Source organism: Mustela erminea, chromosome 6, assembly GCF_009829155.1.
Source record: "Mustela erminea isolate mMusErm1 chromosome 6, mMusErm1.Pri, whole genome shotgun sequence".
Classification (NCBI taxonomy): Eukaryota; Metazoa; Chordata; class Mammalia; order Carnivora; family Mustelidae; genus Mustela; species Mustela erminea.
This window is the reverse complement of record NC_045619.1, coordinates 104292736-104307606: the sequence shown is the minus strand read 5'-3', so window position 1 is coordinate 104307606 and position 14871 is coordinate 104292736. Positions and strand designations below refer to the sequence as shown.

General features: G+C 43.6%; 1 long non-coding RNA gene across 2 annotated transcripts in view; it reads left to right on the top strand.

Annotated features, from left to right (window-relative positions):
- The window catches only part of LOC116594131, a 43847-nt gene extending 32620 nt beyond the window's left edge, over positions 1 to 11227 (top strand). For both annotated transcript variants that reach the window (XR_004287067.1, XR_004287066.1), the window contains one exon: positions 10640 to 11227. This is a non-coding gene — a long non-coding RNA (uncharacterized LOC116594131). The remainder of the gene's footprint in view (positions 1 to 10639) is intronic.
- The last annotated feature ends 3644 nt before the right edge of the window (positions 11228 to 14871 follow it).

The following is a 14871-nucleotide window of genomic DNA, read 5'->3' as shown; positions in this document are numbered from 1 at the left end:
CCAATGAACACATGAATGAGTAGATAGGAGGTTATATAATAAGTAAAAGATACTTTAGCGAAATGGTAGACAAAGAAAGTTTTAAGGATTGTCTGACTCCACTCCTTGTATTGAGTAGTACTTGTCTTTGTATATGCCTGGCATACAGTGAATATTGACGAAAACAAATGAATGAATGAATGTTTGAAAAAACTTAATTAGGTTGAGCTGAATATGTGATAACAATCCAGATCTAAAGTTACTGAGAGAGGAAAACCAAAAGGCCAATGTTTTGAATGAAAAGGAAAAAATTAACTTTCATAAATCTTTTGGGTTTTGCTTCAGCCATATATGCTAACCTTACTTGTTTGATCCTCTTGTCCATCTGTCCTTCCATTGATCCATCCATCCATCTTTCATTCACTCAAGAAACACTTCCCAAACATCTACAGTGAGCCAAGCACTGTGCTTTTGGTTTAGAGATTTTAGTTTGGTGTTGAGAAAAACTTGCTGATTATCCATCAGTAAATGATTACCATCAGCATGCTAGGAGAGAGTGTCTCTTAAAACTTTCATTCTGTGATCCGTGAATTCACTCGTTAATTTATTTAGCAAATATCTTAGAGCATATCCTCCCTGCCAAACACTATGTGAGGCACCAAGGGTTCGTTCTTTATTTTACGTAGTCATTCATTCAGTAAACAATTGTTAAATACCTAGTAAGTACCAGGCATATATTAGGTCCCTGCTTTCAAAGAGCTTACGTGATGATAATGCTAAGGTTCAGGCAATTGCCAAATAAATAAATAAACTAGTTTAGATAACGATAAAGCAAAATAACAATAAAACTAGGATGTGTTGGAGGGTGATCTATGTATATCTATATTATCAGTGTGATCTCAGAGAGCCAGAGATTTCTAAGGAGACAGAACCTGATCTGAGTGCTGCCTACCTGGATTCTTCTGACATGCAGAGTCCTATGTGAGCATATATGAGTGTGACCTGGCCTGGAGGCAGAGAATCCGGGTCTTGGGAAGAACAGAGCCAGAAGGACAAGCCCCACATGGAGGCCTCTTTGGCTTACACAGCATGTCACCAGGGACAGAGCTCCTTGCCCTGTGGCCCAGGCTGACCTGCCTGAGCTGTCTATGGGGAGGGCAAATATCTGCCTTCAAGCCACTCACCATGCTCCACCCCTGGTTGGAAACTTCGACTCAGTGTTGACCTGGTTTTGAACTAGTGACCTGGAGGTGAATGGCTCCGTATCTCATTACTAATTCCCCGTAGCCACTCGGTTCCTTCTGCCAGCCACAAGCAAGAGAGTTTGGTGGGGACAGGGACAGAAGTCCAGCCAGGGGCCTTGAACCCATCAGCCACAGCCTGCACCCTGGCTTTAGCCCTTGCCATCTGGCCTCCTTCCATTCCCCCCATCCTTTAGCCTGGTCTGACTGAACAGGTTTTGGAAGAGGCCAAGGTCACCCTGGGGCTGACCTCCACAGATGGATTCAGCCTGAGACTGCAGCTGTGGTCCAGCTCAACCATGAATGCTCAGGGCCAAGACATATTCCTTCATCATGGTGGATCATCATTAAGCCAAATGAGTCCTGGGCCTCAACCAGGTGGGATGTGACTAGATTTGGAAACTGTAAAATCCCCTTCCTTGTCTTGACTTCCCCTTTTCTTCACCCCCTTTCCTTCTGCACCCCTAATTTCCTCACTTACCCGTCTTGTCTGCTCTTCAGGCGTCCTTGCCCTTTGAGACACCATCGTCACCTCTTTGAGGTTAACTTTCAAGGGAGATGATTTCCTTCTGGGAACCTGGGCACACACTGGTGAGAACACATGACTGGGAAGCATCGTAGGGGCTCAGTCAAGGAATGTCAGCAAGTACAGTCCCCATAGTTTCTTGGGCCGAGGCCCTGCACTCTCCAAAGAAAGCTGAGATGTGAAGGAGCACTGGCTCTCCAGACTGTGTCTGGACAGGTCAGCTCAGAGGAACCAGACTGGAGCTGTTCGAGGTGACTGAGGGGAGGGTAGAGCATCAGAGGCACTGAATGCTTGCTCTAGTGGACGTAATGACTTTGTGCTTTCTATTGCCGCCATGAGAGTTGCCATAAAATGTGTTGTTGTTGCTGCTGTTTTTCTAGGGCTTAGGATACGTGGAAGTGAAAATGCCTTGACTTTTCTAAAAAGTATGGCTTTAACCATCAATCATACATAGAGTGTGCTTCTCTGAGAAGAGCACGTACCACCTTGTACTGAACTATTCTCTTCATGCATTTATTTCTTCCACTAGACTGTGACCTCTTCGAAGATGAGGGCCCTTGCGTGATCATTCTTTGTAAGTAAATGAGTAAGCAAATGATGGAAGGTGATGGCTATGTAGGTAACCCATGGAGAGCAAATTCAACTTTTACTCTGTATCTCTTTGGATTTATCTCAGAGCTTATGTCAACTACAGTCATGTCCGGTAATTCAGACGCTAAGAGTAATCTGGTATAAAGCAATTAAAATAAACACTTAGAGAAAAGCTAAATTAAGTTACGATGTTTTAGCTTACAGTACTTTAATTTAAAATATTGAGCTTCATGGGACACCTGGGTGGCTCAGTCCCTTAAGCATCTGACTCGTGATTTGGGTCAGGTCATGACCTCATGGGTCTTGAGATGAAGCCTCCAGGAGGACTCTGCACTCAGCAGGGAGTCTGCTTGAGATTCACTCTCTCCCTCTCCCTCTGCTTCTTCCCCTTCCCTCTCTCTGAAATAAATGAATTCTTTTTAAAAATAAGAGAAAATGATGAGCTTCAAAACTGTGTATGGTTCCATTCAGATAAAGTCAGCTTGCTCGCAGCCTCAAACTCAGGTAACATGTGGGGAGAAGTGATTACAGCCAGAAATCAGCTGGTAATATGTTTCTTGTGGTCACAAAACACAAAGTGTTGGCTCTAACACACAATCAGACTGCGTGTCTCCTAGGAGCTTATGGCCCACCATCCTCAGATGCAACATTGGACTTGCCAAGCACAGTCAGAAAGCCACTCAAGGGCATTTTGCTCTTTCTCACATGGCCAGCATTTGAGCAACGACTTTATAAAAGAACAACTTCCTTAAACTTTTGCCCCAGTATCATTTTCCCTGCGTTCACTCCCAGCTATAGTTCATACTAGGGAGATCACACTTTGTCTTGGACACTCCCTGGAACACAGAAATTCCTACTATTCTTAGAGAACAAAATGCCACCATGAGGAATCAAAGACTTGTCTGTGTTTGTTCTGTTCTGACCTCTCTGCCTGTGACTCCTGGGCCTCCAAATAAGGCTTATTTTCCCCTCTTCTCATTTTTTTTTTTTTTTTTATCAGCGCTTTGGTCCCTTAAGTACACAAAATACAGCTACATATACTAAATTCATTACATATTCCATTTTTTGTGCTCCCATGTGTCATGGTTATTTTATACCACTTCACTTTCTCTGTGACTTTGATCAAGTCATGTGCTTCCCCCTTTGGACATCAATTTCTTCATCCTTAAACAAGATCGGGCGCTTTCAGGGTGGTATGGCCATAGCCACTTTCTTCATCTTTAATGGAAAATGAGCAACTTGAAGATTTCAGAGTTTCCCTCTGGTTTCTGTTCATCATGGTAATCCCAGTTCCTGGCATGTTCCCTGGCACAGAGGGAGAGCTTAATAAACATTTGTTGCACTGACGAATTAATCCAATGATGTGGTGAACCCATCAATCACATGATACTGAAGAGGGAATAGAGGCTTAGTTTTAAGTCTTAACTGTGTCATTAGGTTGCTGGGTGAATTTGGTCAGTTGCCTTCCCTCTGTAAGACCAGAGAGGAAACAACATTTACCCGAGATCATAGAGCTAGTAAGAGCAGAACTAGGGCTAGAACTCAGGTCTTCTGATTCTCTCCTATTAAGATGCACTGATTAGAAATCTGGTGTTTTTTAAATTAGGAGAGGGCATCAAAAACCCAATGGTGATCACTTTTCTATCCAGACCCTGGATTAGAACAGCAACCATAAATTTGAAGAACAACAAATGCTTCAAGAAAGGGGGCCTCCCAGGACGCCTCTAACCAACAATTTCTTCTCACCTGCCAAGAGGAGATAAGCAAACACCAAGTGGGCTAGGTGATGTGGGCTGATCTGATAGCCCTGCTCAACCAGGCTTTGCAGTTTCCTCCTAGAGGCAGCTCATGTCTGGGCTGGTGACAAATGTGTCTGCTTCTACCATCTCCTAGTGTGGGAACCAGCATCTAGAAAGGAGCCTTGAAAATCTTATTCAAGAACAGTTTCCTTTCACATAAACATTCTATAAGGGCAGAGGTGGTCTCCATTCTTATTGACAGTGACCCTGGTGGCGTGCTGTCTGTTTTAAGCTGACCTAAGCTGGAGTGGGGATGCCCGGGTGTCATTTGGGTTCCTCCTGTAAGCTCATCTCTACCTTCGGCTTCCCCAATGCTCCACAGTTCTCCTTCACTGGCACGCTGAGTCCAGGGTAGGCTTGAAGCCTGAGGACAGGGTCTCACTATCCGAGGGACCACAAAGTTCGCTGTTAAAGGCATGAACTGTGGGATCAAACAGACCTGGACTTGCATCCAGTTTTACTGCTTATTACCTGTGTGACTTCACGCTAGATATTTAATTCTCTCTTTGGTTTACTCATCTGTCGAATGTGAATCTTAGCAACTACTTCATGAGATTTTTGTGAAGATTTAGTGTACAATATTTCCAAAACACCTAATGCAATGCCAGAAATACAATAAGTACTAAATAAATACTAGCTAAACAATTCTTTGGTGCCCTCCAGTTTCCTGGAGTCCTGAGCTCCTTCCCAGGAGTTGAAGAGACTCTCGGGTAGGAAAGGGAGCAGGGAGGGAGCAGAGAGTGAGTGGTGAACAGATTTAGTTGAATGAAAGGAGGTGGCTTATGGGCCCTCTGCTTTAGCTAAAACAAATGCTTTGTTATCTGTTACTTATGCCTGTTCCCCTTCTAAGCAAAGTCTGAAATCTCTGCTCTATCCAGTTCAATCCCTTCCTTTATCAGATGAGGAAGCAGAGCCCAGGGAATGTAGAAATGTCACATGGCTATTCCAAGATGATGCTGGGAGCCAGTATCCTGTGGTGGCTGAAAGCACAGGTTCTGCAATTATGCTGGTAGGGTCAGGTGTCTGTTCCATCAGGGCTCAGCTGTGTAATCTTGAACTAGGTACTTATCCTCCTTGGGCTTCTTGAAATTGAAGGATAACAGTGCCTGCTTCCAAGGGCTTTGGGGAAGACAAAATACATTTTTATATCTGAAGTGTTTGGAATGGTATCTGACATAGAGTGATTGCTAAGCATGAGTGATTGTTATTAGAAGACTTGACCCCACCTCACAGTCTAGTAAAATTTAACTGTGAGTACAATACTGACTTTTAGTCTGTGCCTATCCTTCACTGCAACCCAGATGCGTTACGCGGTGAAGAAAAGGGCTTCAGCTGGCTGTGACCAGCTTGGACACAACTTGAAGGTGTCATGTCTCCTCCAGCCCTGAAGCTTGGGCTGAGTGCCTTTGCTAAGAGAGTGAGTGGCGAACAGATTTAGTTGAATGAAAGGGAAAAGTCTATTCAGGACAAAAAAGATGACACGAGAAAAAGAGAAGCTCTACCAGAAGCAATTTCCTCCTCAGCAGATATCACTGGGGAAACACACTTGTGGAACAGGGTAAGTGGGACTGTTTGGGCACCGTTTTGACCACTAGAGGTCAGTGGAATGTTTGCTAACAATGGCATGTGGGTTCCTGAGGAGAGGTTGTGTCCACAGCAAAACTGGACGTAGTACCACCACCACCTTACCTTGGTGGATGTGGGTTTGGTCTGCTTTCCAGAAGCCCTCTCCATGCTCATTTGTTCCCTTGTCCCTTCTGTGGCCAGCCAGCATTGGCGAGGCAAGGCTCTGTGCCAAGGACAGAGGGTGTGGTACAGAGCCCTCCCTTTCTCTAGAAGGTAGAGACCCCTTTCTACTTGACAGACAACCTGTCCAAATGTTCAGGACTGTCAGTGACCTTCCTTCTCTAACAAATACAATCCAATCTTAAAGGCCTTCATGAGGTTGGCTGCCCTGACTTCCATCCTTCACATATTCAGCGTCATATCATTTCATTTTTCTACCTCTCTCTGCTCACTCTCTGCTCTCTTTCTCTATCACAGACCCATCAGTAAGACCCTCACCATTCTCAGAAACCTGCAGAAAACACCATAAATAAATCAATGTTTGCACGCCAGATAGTCGATACCATGCCACACCTCTCCTATGCTATTTACCACATACTGCTGGTGTGACAGCTGTTCCTGCAGTTGTCCTGGCTCATCTACTAGACTGTGAGCCCATTGAGGTCTTAGGCTGTGAAATATTTTCTTGTAGATGCACAGTTGCTAGTCTAAATGTGACGTTTATCACTGTTTGCTGAATGAACATATGAGTGAAAGAAGGAGCATGGTCACTATTCCAACACAGAACATATTTTTCACTGCAGCTTACAGGCCCAGACTAGTATACAAGAACCTCTGTGCAGGAAGGAAGAGATCCAGAAGCTTCCCAGAGGCTATCCACTTCAGACTGCAGCAGGGCTAGCTGATGTAGTATCCCAGCTTTGCTGGCATTCACCCATGGTCATGTTCTCTTTCTTTTCCTGGATATGTAATTAGGTTAAGTATTCCCACCCCCCTTTACAATTAGATATTATCCTATAACTAAATTATGGCCAAGAGAATGGGAGCAAAGTGATGTGTACGTCTTCCCAGGTTGACAAATAGAAACCTATAAGATGCCATCCCCAATTTCTTTCCCCTAGAGGACCTAGAAAAGGTGGAGCCATGAGTAGAAAGGTGTGTGTTTCCCTATATGACCCCATGAGAAGCCCACCTGCTGACTATGGGCAAGAAATTAACCCCATTGAGAATTTTTTTTTCTCAACACCTGCTTTTCTTGGCAATTAGATTATAATTTTTTACCATGATTATTGACCGTAACTTCTATGTTCCCATTGTTTCAGTGGGCACCAACATACTGCTTTAAAACTTTCTAAGCTCAGAATCTGTAACACTAACACAACTGGCACAGAGTTTTTTAATTTAAAAAGATTCATTTGACATTTTATTTCTAGCATAAAATTTCCTCATCTGAAGTAACTTTGCCTAAAAAAGGGTCATTTTAATGAACTATAATTTCTGAAAACTTCCTTTTTTATTAGTTGAGAAATCTCCTTACTTTTCAACAAAGGGATGGATATATACAGCATGTATTATTGAACATGTAGCATGTATTATTTCTACATATAGCATGGATTATTTAGTTTAACTCTGGCAAAAGCCATTTTTGCATGTTGAGATATTTGTATACCATTCAGTATAAAAGCGTCATGAACATATTAGTCAACCATTTAACAGTAAAGTATATCTGAGGCTCACTGGTCCTGAGCATACTTACATCTAATTCCAGAATCTGGGGACTTGGTATCAAAAGGAAATTAGGGTATTTCAAGGTATAACTAGATTCATATTTAAATCTTGAAATGTATTTTTCTCTTGGTATTGCCAATGTATGAAGCAAATGAGTAATCAAATGAGAAGGTGAAGAACAAGAAAATGAAAAATGAAGGGGGACAAAACAGGGTCACTGGGTTTTATTTTATTTTATTTTATTAAAGAATTTATTTATTTGAAGAGAAAGATCACAAGTAGGCAGAGAGGCAGGCAGAGAGAGAGAGGAGGAAGCAGGCTCTCTGCTAGGCAGAGAGCCCGATGTGGGACTCGATCCCAGGACCCTGAGCCGAAGGCAGTGGCTTAACCCACTGAGCCACCCAGGTGCCCCATGGGTCACTGGGTTTTAAAACAACAGTTTAAAACGACTGTTTAAAACAAAAGTTTTATATGTGGACCCTGCTTTTCCGTAACTTTGTAAGCATTGTCTGTGTGTGTGCGCGTGCGCGTGCGCGCGCGCGCGCGTGTGTGTGTGTGTGTGTACTGTGTTTATATGTGTAACATCTATTAAATGAATACAACATGCATAAATACTTTTAAAACACAACAGTGAACTATTTGCACCTTTTGATAATGCTTCTATTTACTTGTTTCTCTGTATCCTGTGAAAAATGTTTAAATGTTATCTTGTATTGCTCTTAGATGGGGAATGCTAATTAGTGTGAAATCACAAATAAACAGCAATTTAAGGGGCACCTGGGTGGCTCAGTGGGTTAAGCCTCTGCCTTTGGCTCAGGTCATGATCTCAGGATCCTGGGATCGAGCCCTGCATCGGGCTCTCTGCTCAGTGAGGAGTCTGCTTCCCTCCCTCTCTCTCTCTCTCTCTCTGCCTGCCTCTCTGTGTACTTGTGATCTCTGTCTGTCAAATAAATAAATAAGATCTTTAAAAAAAAACAGCAATTTAAGTACAAAAAAGAAAAAGAAATTAACTTTTTGGTAGAGCATAAGCCATAGCTCTCTCAGCTATAGGAAGGATGGTACCTTGGAGGAATTCAAAGGTCAGGGATTCTTTTTTTCCCCTCACTGTTGCAAAACATATGAATCATAGAACTGTAGAGCAAGAATGAATGTACCTAACCCCCCAAATTTTATTTAACAGATAAACAAATTCAGGACCAGTGAGATGAGTCAACTCGTCCAAGGTCACACAACTACTTGGGAGCAAAAACAAGATTAAAATGTAGGCCTTTTTCTCCTTCCATATATCAAGCTTTCAAGGGTGTCCCAGAGTGAGCCAAGCCAATTCCTGAGAGGCCAGACCACTCAGTACTGCTTCCCTCTGCTATAGTCTATTTCTGCCTTGCAGCATAAAATAATTCAGGAGAAAGCACAGCTACTGAGAAGCTACTGAGAAGATGCCAAGCAAATGTTTCTGTATGATAAGAAAAAGTAATGGCTTGCAGCCCTAAAACACTAGGAATCCAAGATCAAAACATTAAGCCAAGTGTGGCAAGAATTATGGCTAGAATACAAAAGAAGTTTGGGAGCAGAGAAGGTAAATTAGCTATAGGAAAAGGGGTCCTAGAAATGTCCTTTGTCTCAGTTTTGAGCCAACCCCTGGATCTCATCTCCATAGTGACTGTATTAGTCTGGGGAGACCTGTACAGGAAGCTTCCATCTTCTAAGAGAACACATAAAATAATCATGAACAGAATGTTGGTAGAAATACGGATGGTAAAAACATTGTGGTTTGGTTTCAGATGGAAATGAGGAACACATTCTTGGAAACTGGAGGAAAGGCAATCCTTGTTATAAAAAGCTAAGAGCTTGGCTGAACTGTGTCCGTGTCCTAGCGTTTTGTATTCTAATGTTCTTGTGCTTTGTAGGACTTGCAAGTGATGAAATACTCTATTTAGCTGAGGATCTTCCTAAGTGAAGTGTTGAAACAGTGGCTTGTTCCCTCCTAAGGGTTTACAGTAAAATGCAACAGGGGAAAGATCGCTGGAGACAGAAATATTAATCAAAAGAGGAACCAGAACTTGGAGGTTTGGAAAATTCTCAGGCTATACATATTACAAAAAATGAAGTTTGCTCCGAAGAGATCCCTAAGAGTGTGGCTGAGCAACCACATGGTAAAGGACCATGGGTGCAACTCATGAGTCTCATCAGCCTTTTCAACAGAGGCCAGAGGAGATGGGATTATACCAGCCAAGACCCTGCCAGTTTGAACTAAAGGAGACAGGGAAACTTGAGAAGGCATGAGTGAAAGCTGTTGGACTTCTTAGATCCTACAAGATGCGACCATAGAGCTCTTTGGCTGCAAATGTGTGCTATCCTTCCGGAAGAGGGAAGAAGGACCCAAAGGCAGTTCAGAAATCAGCAGGGGTGTCACTCCCACCCAAGACCCAGCGTGCACAGGCCAGGGGTCTGAAGGGAAGTGGGAGGGGCAAGGCTGTCTCTACCTTTGTGTAAAAGGACAGGGACACTGCAGAGAGCTACAGCATGGGGTGTCCTCCCCCACCCCTGCGGAGAGCCACTGCACATTGTGCAGTCCTGGGATGACACTGTCACCTTGGTGAGCCTGGAGGGCACACTGTCGAGCCAAAGATGATTATTCTTGCACAGTAAAATCTCCTGGAATTTGCCTTGCTAGGCTTTGGACTTGCTTGGGACCCATTACCCTTGCCTTCTTTCCAATGTCTCTCTTTTGGAATGGGAATGTCTATTCTGTGCTTAGTTCCACCATTGTCTCTTGAAAGCACCTCTTGTTTGGTTTAATAGGTTTATAGCTAGAGGGGGAATTTTGTCTTCAGATAAATAGCACCTCGAAGCTCATTCGAATTTCATTTAAATGGCATTTAGTTGAGACTGGACTTTAGATGTCAGAGTTGACGCTGGAATAAGTTAGACTTTGGGGGCTGTTGGGATGGACAGTATGTATTTTGTGTGCAAGAGGGTCATGATTTGGGAGGACAAGCGACAGAATTCTATGGGTTGAATTTTGGCTTCTCCAAAATTTGGATGCTGAAGTTCTAACCCCCAGTAAGATAATATTTGGAGACAAGGCCTTTGGAAGGTAATTGGGGTTTGATATGGTCATGGGTTGGAGCCCCCCATGATGGGATTAGTGTGTTTATAAGACATCAGAGATTGATCTCTCTCTCTCTCTCTCTCTCTCTCTCTGCAAGGACACCACTGTCAATCAGCCAGGAAGAAGGCTCACACCAGGAACTAAATCCTCCAGCACCCAGATCTTGGCCTTCTGGCCTCCAGAACTATGAGAAATAAATGTTTGCTGCTTACACCACCCTGTTGATGGCATTTTGTTGCAGCAGCCCAAGCAGACTAATACTATAACTGGAATGGCTTTTGCTAAGGTTCTCTCAGAGAAAACCACTGGCTACACAACTTACAGTAGACAAATCCACAAATAACACAGATAGGGAGAAATTGGGGGGGGGGGAACCATGGATCATGGGATAGAAACCAGAAATACAATCATAATTTAACTCAAGCATCTTTACACAGGTCACAGACACCTGAGGTATTTGGGTTTTTAAAAAGTGAGGTTACGTGTTGAGGTATCAGGCACCTCATGTGCTCTTCAGAATCATTCTTTCAGGAAGCCTGTCTTAGCCTCCCACTGGCTTCTTCCTGAAGCTTTAGGAGTTTGCTCTACAGAAATATTTCCAGTGACAGCCTCTTCCACCAAGCCCTATCTGTGCAATGTAGGTATGAGTATATATTCTTTTCTGGTCCCCGTGGAATAACAAGAAGAGAAAAAAAAAAAAAAGAGCTCATTTTTTGGGGCACCTGGGTGGCTCAATCAGTTGAGCATCTCTCTGCCTTTGGCTCAGGTCATGGTCCCTGTGTCCCGGGATCGACTGAGCCCCGAGTCAGTCTTCTGCTCAGTGGGAAGTCTCCTCTCCATCTCCCTCTGCCCCTCCCCCAGCTAGTGCGCTCTCTCTTTCTAATAAAGAAATAAAATTAAAAAAAAAAAACAACTCATTTCATCTCATCCTGGACTGCCCTGTAAGCAGCAAAAACCCTTCACATTTTCTGTGGCACTTTTCTATGGTACTGTATATTATCTTCAGTAACCCACTCACCAGCCCTGTCAAGTGGCTGGGACCACGAGCCCACCTTAAAAGCACACGGAGGCTCAAAAAAGTTAAGTAACTTTCCCAAGGTCATCCCATGAATAAACAGAAGCACTGGAACCCCAGCCCAAAGCATCTAACTCCAGAGATTATCCACTAAATGCTACACAGCACTCTCTCCAGGCGTGTGTGCAAGTGTGTATGTGTGTGTACCTGTGCATGCGACTGAAAGGCATACGGTGGGAAGATAGGGAAGTCATTTATTTGTGTCTATTTCAGACTCTTGGAGTGAAAGTTCCACACCTAAGGGGTGGATTTGTTTTACTAATTAATAAAATAACATTTTTTGTGTTAATACTTGTGTTTATTAAATGCTTACTTTTGAAAAACTCTTCCAGAAATGAAGACTGGGGAAAGATATGACACAGAGTCAATGGGGTTGGTCATTGCCATTTCTGTTCATTCATTCATTTATTCTGCAAATGTTCGTTGCGTCCCTTTCCTGGGGTGCTGGTGCTGCAGGCCTCCCTGGACATCAGGTGCTGTCCCTACGCTGGCCACCGTCATGCTCTGGACTGGAGGGGACCTTTCCATGAGGCCATGTCAGGGCAGCCTCTGGCCAGAACTCTCTGGTACCTGTGTCGACAGTCTCTGTGGCAGAAGAAGACTTGGCCTTGGCATTCCTCAGCAACAAGAAAAGAATGTGCTTTCATTCTTCCCAGGCTCTACCTGGGTGTGGTGGGTGCTGCTGTCACTGGAAGGCTTCCGTCAATAAAGCCTGCTTAATCTCCTTAGCCGGATGGTGGTGTCAGCCGGCTTGGAGCCGGCAGGAAAGCAGCACCATGCTTCGGATTCCCCAAATTGTTCGAGGCCGTGGGTGAGCCACAGCAGATCTCACATGAACCGAGGGACCGGCATTGGCTTGCCCGAAGGAGGGGAGTTGAGTTCAGGGTTTTCTCTCCATCTGCTGATCTGGGCATGCTCCCTGAGGCACCTTTACCAACACAGAGGGGCTGAGCAAATTCCCTGGATGCCAGGCAATTGAGCAATTTCCAGGAGCCCCACCAACATCGACACTTCCTCCTCACGGGATAGCTCTCCAGGGTTTGCAGGAGAAACCCGAGCTCCTCAGACTGCCCGTGAAGCTCCCCGCACTGGGACATACCTGGGGCTGTGCAACAGAAGATCTCCGAAGCTTATACAATTTGTGGGGTCCTCTTTAAGAAAAAGAAAACAAAATACCTAGGGCTTTTCCCAGCATGTTGGAAGGGGTCTGTGGCAGCGAAGGGGACTGAAGGTCAAGCTTTAGAACATCATGAAAAGGCCCACCTTTGCCCACACTTACCTTTTTAGGTCTTCCTCTCTTGACCTCAACATGGATTCCTCCATTCCAGCCAACATTTCTACTCCGTAGGCATCTCCCATATCCTGCTTGACGTTCTTATTTATGTTTCCATGAGATAAGTCTGTATGTAAAATGACCATGAACTCCTTGAGATGCTACAATAATAATTTTTAGAGCGACTGTTTTATTGGATGCCTCCTCTGTCAACGTTGTGCTAGATGTTTACATCTTGCAAGATAGGGATATATTAAATAGTATTAAATATTATAGTATTATATATATTATATAATATATAGTATTAAATATATTAAATAGTATATTAAATAGTACTATGTTCGCATTGTGAGTTGCATTTCAGAGATGTTACATGGCCTGCCACTGGCCCCACAGCAAGCAAGTGACCCAAAAAAAAAAAGTGTAATTTTAAAATTGCATTTTTCTTACTTCAAAGTCTATGCTCTTTAACCTGTACCAAACTGCCTCTGTTCCTTTCTGTGCTCTCTATAACAGCCCCCTCAAAACACAGCGCCAGACACACGGTGTTACTCTCCGAATCACTCATACCTAGATGAGAATGTCTCAGAGGGGAATGGGGCCAAATGTTTGCAATTTAGTATTAGAAAAATACTAGACCTCCTAAATGTTTACTATTTAATGGTTACTAATTGGCTGTTTTATTAGGCATCCTCTATTTGCTTTTTGCTTGCACTGACCCAGCCTATGTGTACCGGTTAGCAATGCTACAACGACTCTGTGGAGGAGGCGTGGTGGGGGGGGAATCTTCCTGAAACTCAATGGCATGCAGTTAAAAGCATTTTTTCTTGCTTCTGCATCTATAGGTCAGGGGGAGCTCAGCTGATGGAGGGTGGGTTCAGCTGGACTTGGCTTGATTTCTAACCTACCCCATGTGTTTTTCATCCTCCTTGGGCCTATGGTTTTCCATGGTAAATTCATCCCGGGACAAAGGCAGGTTTACAAAAGGGCAAGACCAACCATTCAAGCACATGCAAGCCTTTGCTCATGTCATGTATTTTAACATGTTGGCCAAAGAAAGTCAACAGGCCAAGCTTAAAGTCCAGAGCAGGGAAGTACACCCTGCCCACAATGAGACCACAGCAAGGGAGAGATGCATTGCAGGGTGTGAAGGGCTGAAACTAGTGCTCAACCGACCGCAGTGTGAAGCCAAAGAGAAAAATGCCTACAGCTCTTCTTAAAGCTCTCAGAACAGGCTTCCCAGTTGATTCAGAGTACCATGATGTTCTTCTCAGAATTCTCCAATCACTTTAATTTCAAATACAAATAAATACATCTGTGTAACCTTTTCAGAGAAGAGGAGCGAGAACAAGGCAAGCACTAAAAAGTCAAAAAATGCCGGGTCACCCAGCTTCCAAGGGAAAGCAGGCCAAGCTGAAATCTCCTCTGGGGGTACTACAAGGACAAGTCTTTGGGAAGGAAGATCAAGCTCATTCCCAGCTGTCCTGGTCTCATCTTGAGTAACCATAGTTAGAGGAGTACCCCTGATTCTCCAGCAAAAAAGACTGGTAAAGAACTTTTCAAGTCATTTGATATCAAAAAGTGAGACAGTTTGCATTTCTCCTCCCCACCCCCAACCATACTGTGATTAAGAGTGTGGTGTCCTATCTATATTTGAGCTAGCAATCTGTCTGCTCAGTTGGGCTAATTCTAGCCTGGGGGGGATGTCAGGTAGACAGAGGAAAGCAACTGGAATGCACTCACAATAAAACAAAGGAACAAAAGGTGGAAAGACGCTTTGGAATTCTTGAGGAAGAACCCCATACTTAAGTTGTCAGGAAATGCATTCTTCTTTTAAGACTGTTTTGTCATTGTCACTGTAAATTAATGTCAATGATCAGTTTTTTAAATATCTTTTATGAAATATGTGTAGTAACTATGTATTTTTCAGAAGTCCAGAAATGGATGCACCAGAATAGTAAGGGGATTATTTCTGTATAAT